Here is a 20,320-nt window from a genome sequence, read left to right as displayed (position 1 = left end):
AGTGTACTGCCTGTTCACAGCAAGAATCACCTTGCACAACCATCTACTTTGTCCGCCACTATTGGGACCTCTGAGCTTCATCTAAAGAAGCTGGATCAACTTTACATTGTTAAACCTGGAACCCGCAGAAACCTCACACACAGATAATGACCTACCTTTCAGCCCAGTTACTGTAAATCGGGTTGTGCCATCTGCCGAAGCACCTGGGAGCTCGAGGAACTTGCCGAGTGGTTCTCTGATGCCTGCGATCTTTTGGCTGAAAGAAACAGAACACCTGCTCTGAACCCTAGGAGTCTCTTTCCAGCTAACCAAGGGCTGCTATAACAGTGAGTCATCAAAGCTGTAACACTGTGGGCAACAAGTGGAGCAGACACTAGATGACCAATTTTGGGGTGCGTCACACCCAGGAGGACAAGGGGAGACAGTAGCACCATCCACAGAGGGCACGGCCAACTGAGTGAATGCAAAAAGCATATCAGGAAGGGCACCAGTGGGGGCCAAGATCATGGCCGAAGGGACAGGGAGCATTGGGACAGATGCTGGCGGAGCAGCTGGGAGGAGTGAACATGTGGGATAGGGGAGGAGGATGGGGGGAAAGGGCAACAGTGGAGGAACGGGAGACCACAAGCAGGGCTTGGGAAGGCAGCTGCTGCGTCAATAGACCAGACTGGGAAAAGGATATGGGAGGAATGGGAAGTAAAAGTGACAAAGGTGGGATAGCATAGCTGACTGGGCTGTGCAAGTATTGCAGCAGGAAAAGCTGGATATGGTTTGGGAAAAATGTGACAAGGAAATGGTCAGGGCTGTGTGAAATGGCCAAAACCAAGACTGGAGGGGGAGCCTATAACCAATGGTGACAGGACTGGAGGCCATACGGTACCCAACCAGGCACCGCTCCCAGGGACTGGTGGATGTGAGAGGGGAAGATGGGAAAATTATAGCCTGGATGGCCTACATTTGGAAACCATGAGGGGGGGCTTGGTCTTCTGGCCAGGAGAGGCAGTCCGCTAACCACTAGGTGGAGGGTTAGCACCACAGACTGCCCACCAAATGGGGGATCACATGTTGAAAATCCAGTGGCATCAGGGACTGTAGCATGGTGGGAGGCAGCAGTCAGAGGGGTGGGACCACAGGGGCAGTTGGAGAGAGTGAACAAGTCATGGGGCAAGCACAAGGGTGGAGAAAGCAGCAGCAGGGGGAAGGAGAAAGGGTGCATGGGGACCAATATGACTGGGATGCTAGGGGTGTAGACTGGAAGGGAAACATGGAAGGGGTTGGTTGGGGGAAGGGCAAATCCTGATCCGTATGCAGCAATGAGGGGGCAGCGAGCATAATGGCAGAAAAAAGGGGGACAAGGGTGGTGTAGAAATAGAAGCAGGTGCAGCCACACTGGCAGCAACTGACTGCCTGGATCTGACAGGTAGCTGTCACTCTGCAGTGCAGCCTGCATGTAAATAGAGAGGCCCAGAGACGGCTCTTTGCCAGCGATGAAGTTGCTGAGGGAAGCATGCATCATGGTGGGTGGAGCAGTCATGCGCAGGAAGCGAGAGAATGACAGGGACACCAGGTGCTCAATAAAAGAGGGGAAGGGGCAGCAGACAGGGAAAAGAAGCCAGTGGTTTTGCCTGGGAGTGAGTGCACATTAGCAATTGGTTTCATTTGCTACTGAGCATGGACATTTGAGAGAAGGGGGTTGGGAGGTCGCAGAGCAGGGAGAATAAACAGGAGATAAAAGAAGTACAGAGAGGTAAGTAAAATATAAAGCATGCAAGGAAAGGCAGTCAAATGTAAAATAAATGAACAAGGAACAGCAAAATCAAAGAAAACAGCAGACAAATATAATCAAATTGCTTTGGAGAAGGGGGACTCACAACAGGAAACTCCACAGTAGCTTACTTTCAGGATATTTCCAGTGAAAGCATAAGTAACCAGACTATACTTGTGCTTATAAAGCCTCTCCAGCTCAGGCCATTCCCCCAAATTCTTTCTGTTAGCTGAAACTTTATAAATAGCAAACCATGTTTTATTAACTCTTGCAGTGCACCTAACTTCATTTTATTTTACCACAATTTGGGAGCTTATATACCTTTGGGCCAATACCTGCCCTCTGTTATCCATACAAATAAAATAGTGTAAGAGAAAAGAACAGTGAGAAAAATAAATCTATATTTATAAAAGAAGATGTTGATTTGTTTGCTTGTTTTTTGTAGGCGAATATCTTCAAAACCCCTGCACTGATTGGGAAGAAACCAACGAATGGTGGTCCAGTTGGATCCTGGACAGAGTTTAAGGAGGTTAGGGTCCCGGTCGGACCCTAACTCCCTGGGCAGAGCTTTGAACCAGGGAGCCTGTTCAGAGCCTTCCACTGGATGGATTTGGACAAAAACGTTACAGACTGGTAACATTGGATCCCAGAAGACATACTAGGGGGCTGAGGTCCCGGTCGGACCTCCCATTGGTGTGCGCTGGCCAGAACTTTGACCCAGAGATCGTGTTCTTGGCCTTCCACTGTATGGATTTGGATAACATTTAATATAAAAACAAAAACAGCACTGGGCAGCCACCTCATGGTTGTGTTGAAAGAGCTGTTAAGCTGCTAATTATTTTTTAAATGTTAACAGTTACATCCAATTTAAGAACTTGAAGTTTTAAACCAGGGCAACGCTAGGTACTTTAGCTAATAAATAAATATATTGCATAAGTTCCATAATGATTAGTCCCAGCTTTGTAGATGCAGTATGCTGTGAATCTAAAACATTTTCACCCAACCACACCCACTTAAATGACAGTTGTTTATGCTATTGTGCTAATAAGATTTTTTTATTTGAAATGAGTCACAGCAAGGTGGAAAATCACACCTCCGCTATTCCTTTTTTTGAAGCTTTAGTAAATGTACCTCTATAAATCAATATTCCACTGACTGTTGGATATGCTGAAAAGGAGCATTTAAATGTAGACACCCAACTGCAGACCTCCAGTTTTAGCTTCAGCAAGCTTCCTCAGTGCATAGCTGATTCCTCTGGTAAGAATATGAAGAATTATAGAGAGAGACTAACCAGAATTATGGTGTTCCTACAACTATTTGCCTGCACTTGAGAGAGGAAACAAACCCAGAAGCAGCTGTATTTGGGAAAATGTCCTACATCAGCCCAAGCCAGTGTCATGCTCTAAAAATCAAGCGTGTGAAGCACAGAATAAAAGGTTTCCATTACAAATGGTAGCGCTCAGGATTATTTTCTTCTTTTGGAGGGGATTAGTTACTTTCAAATGGCAGTAATCAAAAACCTATATATAGATATATAGATAAATAGATAAATATAGATTGTCTTCCTTTTTGTCTGCTTTTATTCTGCCATTTGTTTTTCAAAGTAAAAATTAGACAGAGGTATTAGAATATAGAGGGCTAGCATTCAGACTTCAACTGCTGATTGCTGGCTCAACACAGAAAAGCAGCTAAAATGGTGCATGGCCTACACCACAAAATTTACCTGGAAAGACTAAAATAACATAATATATATAGTTTGGAGCAGAGAAGGGAACATGGGGCATCATAGAAATGTTCAAATATATCAAAGGTTTTAAGAAGGAACAGGAAGGATACTTTCTTGAAAGGAAGAGAAATATTCAAACACGAGGACATGCACTGAAGCTGGATAGAACGAGGTTCAGAGGAGATTTGAAGAAAAGCTATTCACTGAAAGGGTAATGGATAGAGATGAGCGCACTCGGATTTCCTGAATCCGAGCCCACCCGAACGTTTCCGATCCGAGTCGGATCCGAGACAGATCAGGGTATTGGCGCCAAATGAAAACCTGAAACCAAGGCTCGGAGTCATAATCCCGCTGTCGGATCTTGCGATACTCGGATCCTATAAATTCCCCGCTAGTCGCCGCCATCTTCACTCGGGCATTGATCAGGGTAGAGGGAGGGTGTGTTAGGTGGTCCTCTGTTCTGGTAGATCTCGTGCTGTGCTGTTTAGTTTTGTGCTGTGCTGTGCTGTGCTGTGCTGTGTTCTGCAGTATCAGTCCAGTGGTGCTGTGTGCTGTGCTCTGTCAATTTTGAGTTCAGTGGTGCTGCTGGGTCCTGTGCTGTGTTCTGTTCAGTCCAGTGGTGCTGTGTCCTGTGCTCTGTGCTTCTAAGGGCATAGTTCTTTATTTCCCCATTATTCCCAAGTGTTTAAAAAATTTAAAAAAAGTTATAAAAAAAATACAAAAAAATAATTTAAAAAAAAATTAATTACAACAAAATTTGCAAAACCAATCCTGCAGTATAAGCCCATTGGTACTGCAATATTACCAAGTTCACACATTCTGCAGTATCTTGTGCTACATATAATGGAGAGCAAAAATTTGGAGGATAAAGTAGGGAAAGATCAAGACCCACTTCCTCCTAATGCTGAAGCTGCTGCCACTAGTCATGACATAGACGATGAAATGTCATCAACGTCGTCTTCCAAGCCCGATGCCCAATCTCCTAGTACAGGGCATGTAAAATCCAAAAAGCCCAAGTTAAGTAAAAGTAGCAAAAAGAGAAACTTAAAATCATCTGAGGAGAAACGTAAAGTTGGCAATATGCCATTTACGACATTTAGTGGCAAGGAACGGCTTAGGCCCTGGCCCGTGTTCATGACTAGTGGTCCAGCTTCACCCAAGGATCTAAGCCCTCCTCCCCCCCCTACAAAAAATTTAAGAGAGTTATGCTGTCAGCAACAACAACAAAACAGCAAAGAACTCTGCCTTCTAAACAGATGACATCACAAATCCCCAAGGCGAGTCCAAGGGTGTTGGTGGTTGTGAAGCCTGACCTTCCTATCACTGTACGGGAAGAGGTGACTCCATCCAGCATTTGCAGCACGCCCTCTGCATATGCTGGAAGTATCACCCACAGTCCAGTTACAGATTTGGCTAATGAAGGTGTGAATGTTGTTCACTGGGAGGAGGATATTGATGTAGCTGGCGCTGAGGAGGATGTTGATGATTATGATGCAGACAGATACCAAATTGCCTTTCTCAATTTCTATTTATATTCTAGATTATATAACGGCTGAATAGTTTTCTATTTTACTCCTAGTGGAGAGGGGATCTGATGCAGACAGATACCAAACTGCCTTTGTCCATTTCTTTGTATATTTGAATTTCTAGTTCTACAGTCTATGCAGGCTGCATTTTTTATATTCAACTACAAGTGTAGGGCGGGGGGGCATAGATAGCCACCAAAGTAACGTGGTCCATTTAATTTCACTTTCTAGCTCCACAGTCTGTGCAGCCTGCTTTTTTTTATCTTCAAAGTATTTACAAGCCTTGCAATCTAAATTAACTAGAGGTAGTGACGTGCTAGAACTCCATCCTCTATATGCTGCAGAGGATGGAGGAGCATCAAAAGGCCATTCAAGCCTACACAGCCACCTACGACATAGGAAAAGGAGTGGGGATGCGCCTGAGTCAAGCGCACTGGAGAATGATTTCCGTGTTGTGCAAGGTTCTGCAGCCATTTGAACTTGCCACACGAGAAGTCAGTTCCGACACTGCCAGCTTGAGTCAGGTCATTCCCCTGATCAGGCTGTTGCAGAAGCAGCTGGAGAAAGTGAGGGAGGAGCTGGTACACCATTGCGATTCCACAAAGCATGTAGCTCTTGTGGATGAAGCCCTTTGTACGCTTTGCCAGGATCCGAGGGTGGTCAGTCTTTTAAAGTCAGAGGAATACATTCTGCCCACCATTCTCGATCCTCGGTTTAAAGCGTATGTTGTGTCTCTGTTTCCGGCGGACACAAGTCTACAGCGGTGCAAAGACCTGCTGGTCAGGAGATTGTCCTCTGAAGAGGACCATAACATGCCAACAGCTCCACCCTAATTTTCTTCCACATCTATGGCTGCGAGGAAAAAGCTCAGTTTTCCTAAAAGAGCCGCTGGCGGGGATGCTGATAACATCTGGTCCGGACTGAAGGACCTGCCAACCATTGCATACATGTCTACTCTCGCTGCATTGGATGCTGTCACAATTGAAAAAATGGTGCAGGATTATTTTGCTGACACCATCCATCCAAATAGACATGTCAGACAGTCCATATTGTTACTGGCAGGAAAAAAAGGCAGTTTGGAAGCCCCTGTACAAACTGGCTCTATTTTACCTGAGTTGTCCCCCCTCCAGTGTGTACTCGGAAAGAGTTTTTAGTGCAGCGGGGAACCTGGTCAGTGAGCGGCGAAGGAAGTTGCTTCCTCACAACGTTGAAAAAATGATGTTTATAAAAATGAATAATCAATTCCTCAATGAAGTACAGCACTGCCCTCCAGATAGTACAGAGGGACCTGTGGTTGTGGAGTCCAGCGGGGACGAATTGGTAATGTGTGAGGAGGAGGAAGTACACACTGTAGGGGGAGAGGAATCAGAGGTTGCGGATGAGGACGACATCTTGCCTCAGTAGAGCCTGTTTATTTTGTGCAGGGAGAGATGAATAGCTTTTTTGGTGTGGGGGCCCAAACAAACCAATCATTTCAGCCACAGTTGTTTGGTAGGCCCTGTCGCTGAAATGATTGGTTTGTTAAAGTGTGCATGTCCTATTTCAACAACATAAGGGTGGGTGGGAGGGCCCAAGGACAATTCCATCTTGCAACTCTTTTTTTGGCATTATGTGACCATTCAACAGTCGTTTGCCATGTTCAAAAAGTAAAACCCCTTAGGATGTAAGCTCGTATGAGCAGGGCCCCTCTCCCCTCCTGTCTTCATACCGACTCTTCTGCTCCGCCCTCACTCCATATGTCTGCCCTAAGTTTCCGAAGCATTGGTACTTAGTTTTTATTGTTCTGTGATGTTTTACCCTGTATGGTCTACTGTTCGTATTATGTAAGGCGCTGCGAAAACCCTGTGGCGCCCAACAAAATAAATGATAATAATAATAATAATAATAAAACAAAATGTCAACAAATTCAAAAAATTAAACCAAAAGTAAAATGCTCTGTCATTATTTAAAACAAGAGGTATTGACGTGCTAGAATTACTGTAGTGTTATATGTTATAAACACTACACTTGGAAGTTGGAGGAGGTATTGTGGCCCCGTTACCAAATTTAGTACCGGGGCCACTCCACTATGCAGTCCAGATAGAGGTGTATGAGATATTAAACAACGTTGACTGTTGCTGCAAAATTTTTAAATAATATTGTGGGGAACACTACACTATGCAGTCCATAAACTTTTTTGGTAGAATTGAGACCCGTGGAGGGTTTTTTAATTATATTTTGGCCCGGTAAAAGGTTGTGTACCGGGGCCACCCCACTACGCAGTCAAGAAACTTTTTTTTTGGAATTCAGACCCGTGGAGGGTTTTTTAATTATATTGTAGGGACCACTCCTCTGCGCAGTCCAGGTACATTTTTTGGTGCGATTAAGACCAGTTCAGGGTTTTTAAATTATATTGTGGTGACCACTCCTCTACGCAGTCCAGGTACATTTTTTGGTGCGATTCAGACCAGTTGATGGTTTTCTTATTATATTGTGGTGACCACTCCTCTACGCAGTCCAGATACATTTTTTGGTGCGATTAAGACCAGTTCAGGGTTTTTAAATTATATTGTGGTGACCACTCCTCTACGCAGTCCAGATACATTTTTTGGTGCGATTAAGACCAGTTCAGGGTTTTTAAATTATATTGTGGTGACCACTCCTCTACGCAGTCCAGATACATTTTTTGGTGCGATTAAGACCAGTTCAGGGTTTTTAAATTATATTGTGGTGACCACTCCTCTACGCAGTCCAGGTACATTTTTTGGTGCAATTCAGACCAGTTGATGGTTTTCTTATTATATTGTGGTGACCACTCCTCTACGCAGTCCAGGTACATTTTTTGGTGCGATTCAGACCAGTTAATGGTTTTCTTATTATATTGTGGTGACCACTCCTCTACGCAGTCCAGATACATTTTTTGGTGCGATTAAGACTAGTTCAGGGTTTTTAAATTATATTGTGGTGACCACTCCTCTACGCAGTCCAGAAAGATACCTCGTTGCAACGCTTTGGACTAATAACAATATTGTGAGGTGTTCAGAATACACTGTAAATTAGTGGAAATGATTGTTATTGAATGTTATTGAGGTTAATAATAGCGTAGGAGTGAAAATAAGCCCAAAAACTTGATTTTTGAACTTTTTATACTTTTTTCAAAAAAAATCCGAATCCAAAACCTTAAATCCGAACCAAAACCTTTTGGCAGGTGTTTTGCGAAACAAATCCGAACCCAAAACCTCAAGAAAATCCGAATCCAAAACACAAAACACGAGACACCAAAAGTCGCCGGTGCACATCCCTAGTAATGGATAAGTGGAATGGCCTCCCATCAGAGGTGGTTGAAGCTAACATAATAGAGCAATTTAAACATGCTTGTGATAGACATAAGAATATCCTTACAAAGAATATAGGATCCAATAGGGTTTGAAGTTAACATAGTTTGAAAATTGGACAGACTAGATGGGCCAATTGGTTCTTACCTGCTGTCATATTCTATGTTTTTATGTTTTTATCTAACATGGGGAATCAGGAAATGTAGTTCCTAAACTTCTGGTGTGATTTTAGTTGCTTCTTTCTCACCTGGAACAGGTCCCTACCTTTTTCCCACAGCTCCTCTTAAACATATTGCTTCTCTATACTGGCTGGACATGCTGCATATTACAGATCATACTGCTGGAAATGACCAATCAATCAAGCATCAGTTGATTTGTCTGATACAGAAACTGTCAAGTCTGTATTTCCACTTTCAATGACAAGCTCAGGCTGCTGCCAGTCATATAAGCGCATTCAAGGGGACTCTCATCTCCTTCTATAATAACACACTATCCACAGAAGAGCCGAGCATCTGGTTTTTACATCACTTGGCTTAACAAATACAGTTGGCTGTTGGTAAAAAGAAAACAATGGCATGTTGTGTGCATTTTGCATGAAGTAAACAGATGCCCAAATAATGAACAATTTAGGTAATAACTGTAAGAGTCACTGGTTCATGTCACTTGAAAGCTAAACTGACAAATTATGACTGAAAGGGTGGATGGCAGAAAGGAATTCAGACTCTGACCTTGGATGGGATATCTGTGGGTGGCATTTGTGCCAAGTAATGAGAAAATAATTATATGTTGCTGCAATATAACGCAGTGATAAATATTCAACATACTACATTCATATGGAACATTTTATACATTAACAAAGCAACAATATTTCAGTTTTATTCTTGCACATATTTTTATTTATTGGACTTGGGGAATATCCTACTGTTTTCTATTTATTTACATTGTTAAGGGCTCTAAGGGCTCTTTTCTTAATATATTATTTCTGTAATGCAGTGTAATGTTGTTCTATCAAGATCTAACACTAAGGGGGACATTCAATTCCCTGCATTGTTCTTAAGAACAATGCGAGGCGCGAATCATTACCATTAGTACGGTAATTGATGCGCATTATTACCGCTAGTACGGTAATTTCAGCGTTGATTTTTGTTCGCAGCTCCCTGAGCCGCGGACAGAAATCAGTGTTAGAATTGCCATACTACCGGCAATGATGCGCTCCCCGCGTTGTTCTAATAAACAATGCAGGGAATTGGGAAATTAACGTCCCCCTTAATGTGAGATTTTGACAGTAAAATTAAGGGTTTTTGCCAATGATCGGCCTTGTTTTCTTTTATCCATAAAACTAATGAAACATCTGCATTAACCTTGTTTGCTCTGTCGATAAATCTTATTTTCGCTGGCAATTGCTGCCACCATTGAGCTTTAGGGGAGGCGGTAAACATATACTACATCAAACGACAAACAGATTTTCTTATTGCCAAGATAGATTTTGCCAAGATGGAATACTATCTCAATGATTATTCATTAATTTTGTTTTTCTCAGTGTCTTTCTCTTAAACTGTATAATGTTGATATCTCCCTTTCATTGCACAAAAACCCCTTCACATGTTCAGACTTACTAACTATTATTGAGCAAATAACCACATGGCGACCGATGTAAAATCGGCAAACAGTCACAATTTTTAATTTAAAAAAACGGTGACGGAGAGTGTGAAGCATGTCAGCTAACAAGTAATAGCAAAACCAAACAGTGGAAGGTCAAATTGCCACACCACCACTGGTCCCATAATATAATCCTTTATGATTGGTCGGTGATAAATCTGGCCTCAAAGTGACTACACCCCTTCTGGACTCACTTTGATGTGCCCACACAAAGCAGGTCAAGGGGTCCTCCACACAAAAGTACCAAGAGTCAGGTCATTTCAAAGGGGTCAGTGTTCTGCAGCCAATCAGTGTTAGAACCAGGGCTGCCAAGAGGAATTCAGGGCCCCGGTACAACAAATTCATGGGGCCCCCCTCATAGTTGAGTATGGTAAAAAAAAAATCGAGGGTGTGGTCATGCATTTGGGGGCGTGGCAAATGCGCCATTGGGGAGTGGCTAACACATCAAAATCACTATGCTCTCAATTCGCCCGAGCGTCACATATATCCAAGCACTCCTGACTTTCATGACATCTAGCACCAAAGTGTAGTATAGAAAAAATGCAGTGTGTACACAAAGAGTTCAGTCTTGTCCTGCACCTTACATTGGGCACAACACTCACCAAAAATTTAAATTGTCCCTACTAGAATCACAACATTTCACATACTGTGCTGCTCTCTCCTACCTGTTCTTCTCACTTTCACCACCTGTTGCTGCATGTTTCTTTAGTTGCGGCTTGCTTGGATCCTGGAATGCTGGGGGCCCTATTTGGAAAAAAATAGCTACATTTAGATAATTCCAAACAACCCTGGCGTTAAATTAATACCATCCACGATTAATAATTAGGCCTTCCTCCAGCTCCAATATTACAATAATGTGCCCCTTCATCATCGCCATGCCTTATGATCACACTGCGCCCTCCATGCTGCTTTTGCCCCTTCATCTGGCTCCCCTTCATCACACTATACTATGCTGCTCCCCCCCCTTTTTCAATCCCACTGTGCCATGCCTCCCCCCCTTTTTAACCCCACTTTGCCATGCTGACCCCTGTTTTTTAACCCCACTGTGCCATGCTGCCTCGGTTTTTAACCCCTCTGTTCCCCCCCTCATTTTTTAACCCATCTGACATGCTGCCCCCGTTTTTAACCCCTCTGTGCCCCCCTCATTTTTTAACCCCTCAGTCATGCTGCCCCCACCCATTTTTAACCCCTCTGTCATGCTGCCTCCCCGTTTTTTAACCCCTCTGTGCCCACCCTCATTTTTTAACCCCTCTGTCATGCTGCCCCCCCATTTATAAGCCCTCTGTGCCCCCCACTGTTTTTTAACACCTCTGTCATGCTGCCCTCCCCTCCCCGTTTTTTACCCCTCTGTGCCCCCCCTCATTTTTTTAACCCCTCTGTCATGCTGCCCTCCCGTTTTTAACCCCTCTATGCCCCCCCTTGTTTTTTAACCCCTCTTCCATGCTGTTTCCCCGTTTTTTTACCCCGCTGTGCCACCCCTCATCTTTGAACCCCTCTGTCATGCTGCCCCCCCTTGTTAACCCCTCTGTCATGCTGCCTCCCCCCATTTTTAAACCCCTCTGTGCCCCCCCTCATTTTCCTTCCTTCACTTACCTTTTCTCCTTTCTTGGTCTTCTCTGCTGCTCTGTGCTCCATTGCTCCAGACTGACTGAATGCCGGGCATGACATGATGACATCACACCCGGCATTCAGACAGTCTGAATGGAGCACAGAGCAGCAGAGAGGAGGGATGCCGGCTCCGCGATCAGGTGAGTATGTTTTTTGTTTTTTTTTAAACTAGCCTGCTCCCCCCACCAATGACCGAGGCCCCCACCGCCGCAAAAAAAAAAGAAGAAAGAAAAAAAACGTTTTGAAAAAAAAATTTAAAAAATCAGCAGCGCAAGGGACCGGGCCGGGCCCCCTGACATGCCCGGGCCCGGGTAATTAGTACCTGCCCCCCCTCTCTGCGGCCCTGGTTAGAACTAGGGATGGTCACTGACCCTGTGTTTTGGTTTTGAATTCGGTTTTGGATCTGGATTACCATCGTGTTTTGGTTTTGGTTTTGCAAAACTGCCATTGCGTGTTTTGGTTTTGGTTTTGTTTGGTTTTGTTTTGCTATATTGTTGTAAAATCAATGTTTTTGGGCATAAAATAACCCAATTTAGTGCTCCAACCGTTTCATAGATAAGTAATCTAATTGTAGAGGTAATAAATCATCCAAAAAACAGTTTAATTCCTGGTAAGTAGGCCTTCATTTATTCTACACACAAAACAGATTGTCTTCCTCTCCATCTATGCATATTGGCAATGCAGCCATTGTCTTTGGATGTATATTACACCCTACACTTATAGTTAAATATGTAAAGAAATGGAAAAAGGCGGTTTGCTTTCTGTCTCTATAGGCCCCCTCCACTTGTTGAAAAAACCCAAAAATTCAGCCGTTATAGACTGTACAATATTAATTGAAATGTACAAAGCCAGTTTGGTTTCTGGCTCTCTAGGCCCCCCTCCACTTGTCGAAAAAAACCAAAAAATTCAGCCGTTATAGACTGTACATTATTAATTAAAATGGACAAAGCCAGTAGTTTGGGGTCACTCTGTCTATGACATCCTACCCTTAAGGAGAAATTGCCCAAACAGCAGCCTTTCAAGACGGTACGTGATATGGAAATGGCACAAGTCCCTTTCCTCTTTGGGGGTAGATTGCACCCTACACTTACATAGAAAGTTTTAAAAAGATGTTATTGTCATCATCTTCAGCTTCATCCTCACCCTCATCAGTGTGTACGTCATCATCAATTCATCGCCGCTTGAATCCGCCATTAGAGAACAGTCAGTGCTTGGATGTCTTGGATGGTGAAGGCCTTCCTCGTGGAAGATGTAGTTCATTTTTATAAACATCATTTTCTCCACATTTTTGGGAAGTAACCTTCTACGGCGATCACTGACTAAGTTCCCTGCTGTGCTGAACACTCGTTCAGAGTACACAATGGAGGGTGGGCAGCTTAAGTATTGCAAAGCAAGTTTGTACATGGGTTTCCAAATGGACTGCTTTTCTTCCCAGTAAGGAAAGGGACTGTCTGACATTTCCATATCAACTACCTCTTGAAAGTAATCCTCCACCATCCTTTGCATGTTTATACTCGTATTGGATGGAGTTATAGGCAAAGTGACAAATTTTTTTGAACAATCCTTCAAACCAGCCCAGATATTATATTGTTCTGGTCTGCCCTCTGCGTCCTCCCTGCTTCTTTTTGGGAAATTTAATTTTTTACGGGCAGCAGCAGCTTGAGAAAGTGAAGGAGGACATGTCGTCAAGCCGAGGCCCAGTACAGCGGCCAACTTGCTGAGCAATAGCTCCTTGCAAAAGTTCACATCTCGCTCATTTACAAGTAAAGACTCCTCACTGGCCTCCCCCACTCTCATCTCGATCCCCTTCGATCTGCTCTTGACGCTGCCGCTAGGCTTATTTTCCTTTCTCACCGCTCCTCTTCTGTCTCCCCCCTCTACCTAGCCCTTCACTGGCTCCCATTCCCCTTCAGAATCCTCTTTAAGCTTCTCACACTCACCTACAAGGCCCTCGCCAACTCCACTGCGCCCTATATCTCCACCCTCCTCTCTATTCATGCTCCATCCCGCTCTCTCCGTTCTGCCTCTGACTGTCGCCTCTCTTCCCCCCTTATAACCTCCTCCCATGCGCATATCCAAGACGTCGCCCGCGCTGCCCTTCTCCACTGGAACAAGCTCCCTCCCTCCATCAGAACTTCCCCTAATCTGTCCAGTTTCAAACGGGCCCTAAAAACCCACCTTTTTCTTAAAGCCTTTCTGTCTCCCACTTAACTTCCTACCTTATCTTCTGCCTCCATCCCCCTACTCTCCGTCGTTTGCGGATCTTCCCTCCCCCTTCCCCGCCCTCTTTAGCTGTGCATTGAGCTTACTGAGTTACTGTGCTTACTGTTTACTATACTGTGCTGTCTCCCATTGTATTGTAATTTGTTTGTCCCTGTACTGCGCTGCGGACACCTTGTGGCGCCTTATAAATAAAAATTAATAATAATAATAATAATAATAATAATAATAATAACAATAATAATAATGTAGGTCTTAATCCTTGGATCAAGCACAGTGGCCAAAACGTACTGATTCGAGTTCAAGATCTTAATAACTCGAGGATCATTGTGAAGCGAATTGAGTACACAATATGATGGAAAAATTCATAGAAAGGAAATACAATAAGAATCTTGTACAAGAGGCTTTTGAATATATGAAAGAAGCTGATAGGGATACACTAATGCTATATAAGGAAAAACAAAAACAAGAAGAACTGAAGAACTTTGACACTGTGTTCATCACCAAATTCAGTAGTCAGTTTTATGTCATAAAAAGCATTATAGAAAAATATTGGCATATTCTTCTTCATGATGAAGCTTTAAGTCAAATTATCCCTACAAAACCAACTATTATATACAGAAAAGCAGATAATTTGAGGAATATGATAACAAAAAGCTATTTGTCAATAGAAAAGGAAAAACCTACCAATAACACAGCTGGTTTTTTCTACTGTAACAACTGTTTATGCTGTAAAAGCTGCAAGATTAACTCCACAACTTCAATATTATCATACACATCTGCAACTACGAAAGAGATATACCCAAATAAAGAAAATATTAGTTGCAATTCTGAAGGAACTATCTACTTATTGGAATGCCCATGTGGCCTCCAATATGTGGGTAGGACAAAAAGAAAATTAAAAATTCGGATTATGGAACACATAAGAAATATTAAAAAGGGTATTACTACTCACTCTGTACCCCAACATTTCTTAACACACCATAACAAAGATCCTGGAGGATTGAAGTTTAAAGGTATCAAATTAGTACCAAGAAATTGGAGAGGAGGAAATTATATAGCATTTATGTCTAAAATTGAAACCGAATTAATTTATAAATTAAAAACCTTATCTCCTCTAGGCCTAAATCAGGAATTTGATTTATGGCCATTTCTTATTTAATAATCATTTCATATTGGTACTTTATTACCATATGTTTTTTTTATTAGATATCTTTCATATGCAGAACTTGTACCTTTCTGCCTACAATATACAGACATTTTACTGTTCTCATGATTTTATTTTTATATATAAAACATTCTTATGAGTGTTTACTCACAATTTTATCAATAAAGCTGGTCGAAATTTGACTATAAAAGTAAGCAGAAACAAACACAAGTATCCTTGAGAAAGGACGAAACGCGTCGGTTTACAGCATTACCAGTGTTTTACATCTTTTTTACACATCTCTATTCTTGAACCTGTTGAGCATCCGTACATACAGGAAGTAGCAAAGGAGATCACGTGGTCCATCTGCGTTCCACTGCGGACGGCAATCCGGATTTCTAGCTGGATAGTGTCGGCATCAACTTCTTCTACCCTTTTGGAAACATTGTTTATTAAAGAACTATCGCTACAGTGAGGGAACCATCGCCATTATACCAGCGTGGGAAGGACATTCACCCTCGTAGGGAAAGAGCAGGGTAAGATCGCTAACTTTTTTCTGCCACTATCTCTCAAAAGAGCTGTAACATTTTTCTATGTGTCATATTGTTTGTTTTGAGTCCTTCGTGCGCTGAATCACCTTTTGAAATTTACACACAATATATTCATTCAGCAGCAGGAAGTTCTTACATTAGAGAAGCGCCGATAATTTTTATTGCACGAATTGAGTACTTGATCGACAAGGCCAACATACTTTGCTGAATTGCTTGCTTTCAGCTCCTCCTTCATTTCCTCAAGCTGCTTTTCCAATAGTCTAATTAAAGGAATGACTTGGCTCAAACTAGCAGAGTATACACTCACCTCACACGTCACAACTTCAAATGGTTTCAGCACCTTGCACAGCACTGAAAGGATTCCCCACTGTGCAAGAGTGAAATACATCCCCCCTCCTTTCCCAATGTCATGGCTTGTGCACTATGCTTGGATGGCTTTTGCGCTGTTCCTCCATCCTCTGAAGCATGTACAGGGTGGAATTTCACCTAGTTACCACCTCTTGCTTAAGTTGGTGGCAGGGCAAGTTAAACTGCTCTTGTAGCTGCTGCAATCTCCTACATGCTGTGGCAGAATGCCTGAATTATCCTGAAATTTTACAGGCCACCGAAAGCATCTCCTGCACCTCACAGTTATTTCATAGGAAGCTCTGCACCACCAAGTTGATGGTGTGAGCAAAACAGGGAATGTGTTGGAAATCACCCAGCTGTAATGCTTGCACTATATTGTTGGCATTATCAGAAATGACATACCCTGGGGAGAGACCAAGTGGTATAAGCCATGCATCAATCACATCTCTCAGTTTGCGTAACAAATTATCAGCTGTATGCCTGTTAGTGAAGCCGGTGATACAAAGAGTGGCCTGCCTGTGACAAATGTTACGTAGTGGTGTACATGCTGCTGCTGTAACTGCTGGTGAAGGTGAATGACCAACCCAGTGGGCTGTCACAGTCTTTGGTTTGGCCACTTCCACTTGTCCACATATCTGTGGTTAAGTGGACAGTGGGCAGAATGGCATTTTTCAGCGCAATCTCTACATTTTTACACACTTTTTGGTATAGTTGTGGAATTGCTTTACGGGAGAAATGGTGTCGCGATGGAATTCTGTAACGCGGACACAAAACCTCAATTAACTGTGAAAAACCAGCTGCGTTTATTGTGGAGATTAAACGCAGATCTAACACTAACATTGCAGCCATGACGTCTGTGATTCGTTTAGCGACTGGGTGACTGCTGTCATATTTGCTTCCCCTCGCAAATGATTGTTTCACAGTTAATTGCTGAAATGTAGGACTGCTCATTTTATTAACCTGCCTCTGGGATGACGATTCACCCACAGCAGCAGCAACAGCAGCAGCAGGACTAACGCTTTCTTCAGAGGAATCAATAATAGTGCAGGAGTCATCCAGCCTTAAGTGGGATGCCGGGCTAACTCAGAGCGCTGCTGAGGATATTGATGAAGATGGTGTGGTGGGTGTATTTTGTAGCCGTCGGGATGTCGGTGACCGGAGGGTCTTAGCTGATGATGGAGTGCTTATAATTTTTTGGGAAGAGCTTTCAGCTTTTCCCAACACTTTGCCATGAACTCTCGTTCAATGGCGTAATATAGACGAGGTTCCAAGATGGTTAAGGTCCCTCCCTCGACTGACTGTGGCTTGACATACACTACAAATGGCTATAAAATTGTTGTCTGGATTTGGGTAGATATAATTTCACACAGAAGAAGTAGATTTTTTTGTTTTATGTCCAGGCAAGACAATGGCCTTTTTCTTGTCAAGTGCCAGAACTGCTGCCACTGGTGCAGGACTTACACAAACAACCTCATCCTCATCAACATCCTCATTAGCTCCCTCGTCGTCTACACAAATCTCCCCCTCATCCTCTTCTAATTCCATAGTGGCATCCTCAATTTGTGTATCACCGGCTACACTCGGGCTATTAAGGCACATATCAGCAGAATGCTCACAATTAGACATCCCACTGTTGGATTGACTCTCCACAGGGATTGATGTCATTTTTGAATCAGAGCAAACATTATCCTCTAATGCCTTACAGTTATCTTGCAGCTCGGTTTTGACGCGTAACATTAGTTGTGCACCAATTGTAGGCTCGGTAACTTTTTGCGATCTGCCACTAATAGCCAAAGGTGAAGGCCTCATTCTCTCTTTGCCACTGCGTGTGTAGAATGGCATGTTGGCAATTTTTTTTTTATCAGCACTTAACTTTTGCTCAGTAACACTTCTTTTTCGCTTGTTTTTTGGACTGATTTAGAAACACTGTGTAGTTTGACATCGCCTTGCCCAGATGAAGTACTGGGAACACTAACATCAGGACTGGTGACAAAACCTGGTTGCTCATATGTGGACTGCTTTGAATCCATTCTCAGCCCAAAGCACTTGTAGTGCTAAAAATTATTTGGTAAGATACTGCTGACAGATAGTAATTTTGTCAGCCAGAAATATTTATGCACAATTATGGGGGACACCCCAAAAGCACTGTGGAGTGCTAAAAATTATTTGGTAAGATACTGCTGACAGATAGTAATTTTGACAGCCAGAAATATTTATGCACAATTATGGGGGACACCCCAAAAGCATTGTGGAGTGCTAAAAATTATTTGGTAAGATACTGCTGACAGATAGTAATTTTGACAGCAAGAAATATTTATGCACAATTATAGGGGACACCCCAAAAGCACTGTGGAGTGCTATAAATTATTTGGTAAGATACTGCTGACAGATAGTAATTTTGACAGCCAGAAATGTTTATGCACAATTATGGGGGATACCCCAAAAGCACTGGGGAGTGCTAAAAATTATTTGGTAGATACTGCTAACAGATAGTAATTTTGACAGCCAGAAATATTTATGCACAATTATGGGGGACACCCCAAAAGCACTGGGGAGTGCTAAAAAATATTTGATAGATACTGCTGACAGATAGTAAATTTGACAGCCAGAAATATTTATGCACAATTATGGGGGACACCCCAAAAGCACTGGGGAGTGCTAAAAAGTATTTGGTAGATACTGCTGACAGATATTAATTTTGACAGCCAGAAAGATTTATGCACAATTAGGGGGGACACCCCAAAAGCACTGGGGAGTGCCAAATATTGAAAAAAAAACCTCTATCCTCCTCTCTTCTCTAGCGATTTTTGATAGCTCAATTGGAATAAGAATATTGTATTCTCTGTCCCTGCTCTAATCAGCCTGTGACTACACCCTGCTCTCTTCCTCTGTCAAATGGAGATGGATTGCTGTGGAAGCGTGTATTTATAATCTTCAAGTATCGCAAGAACCGAGCCCTGAGATCCGATGACGTCACAATGACGTTCGGCCTCGATTTGGATTTTGGATTTAGATTCCTACTCGGCTCGGTACTCAGATACCCAAAGTTCGGGTGGGTTTGGTTCTCGGGAAACCGGACCCGCCCATCTCTAGTTAGAACAGTATGATATAGTCGCTGATTGCAATGCCAAAGCTGTGATCGTTTAACTGACCCACAGATCGTCACCAAGTGACCAAACTAACACCCCCAGTCTCCGATATATTTACTCCATAAAAAGCCATAAAAATTCATCAATGGCTGCTCGCTCCAGAGCACTGGCTAGTTGACTGCCCAGCAACGCAAATGAGGGCAACTACCCGACCATGTTACAAGAAGCCACGGCAGGGAAGCTGGGCTGGAAGGGGTGGGAAGAAAGATAGCAACGACGGCAAGGTAATTGACTCAGGACTCAAGTCAATCACACAAATGCCTGACAGAAAGGGTGAGGCGAGGTGGTAAGAAGTGACTGCTGGACAGGAAGGGTGAGGGAGGAGGTGGGACATGGCTGCAGGGGGGATAATTGTGGGAATGGAAGTGGTGGGGAGTGGACACAGGGGAAAGATAGCTGGATATATATGGAAGCTGGGGAAGGGGGCAATGGATAGATGGGTATGGAGGATGAAGACCGAGGGAAAAATGGAGGGGGAGATAAGAACAGAAGGGAAAAAGAAGGAAAGGAGATAAGAGAGGGAAAGCAAGAAACTAAGAAAGAGGAAGGCTAAAAGAACAGGGGAGGATAAAGGTAAGAATAAGAATAAGATAAGATGAATAAATAGGGGGCAAAATTAGATGCTAAGCTGCTAATACTGCCCTGTCTTGTTTTACATGGCCCCCATATTCACTGCAGCAAGCAAAGAGATCCAGCATTCACTGGGGGGAACTACATAGAGAAAAATAAGACCTTCCTTGTGGATATTAACTGGGAAATGCAGGAGAAGTAACTCCAAGTTGGTAAGTAAATGACACTTGCAATGAACACATGAATTTAAGTGTTTTCAGCCTATGGCCTCTCTTGTCATTAAAATGAATAAGGCTTTTGCCCTGAGTCCAGACAATTAATGATAATTATTATTACTATTGATTTGTAAAGTTTCACAGTACTTTATAGTACAGTGGAACTCTATAGTACAGTATAGACAGTGGAGAACACAGAGCACACATACAACAGGGACATACAAGGTAGACAAAATAAATGAAAATTAGGGGCCTGATTCATTAAGGAACTTAAATTAAGAAACTTCTTATTTAAGTCTCCTAGACAAAACCCTCTTACAATGCAAGGAGTGAAAATTAGTTTTCTGTTTTCACATAAGTTAAATACTGACTGTTTTTTCATGTAGCACACAAATATCAACTTTAAATTTCAGTGTACAAATAGGCTATCAAGTATTTGTGTGCTACATGAAAAAACAGTCAGTATTTATCTTATGTGCAAAACAGAAAACTAATTTTCACCCCTTGCATTGTAACATGGTT

Source organism: Mixophyes fleayi, chromosome 3 (assembly GCF_038048845.1).
Source record: "Mixophyes fleayi isolate aMixFle1 chromosome 3, aMixFle1.hap1, whole genome shotgun sequence".
NCBI lineage: Eukaryota > Metazoa > Chordata > Amphibia > Anura > Limnodynastidae > Mixophyes > Mixophyes fleayi.
Note: the sequence above shows the minus strand (reverse complement) of the source record.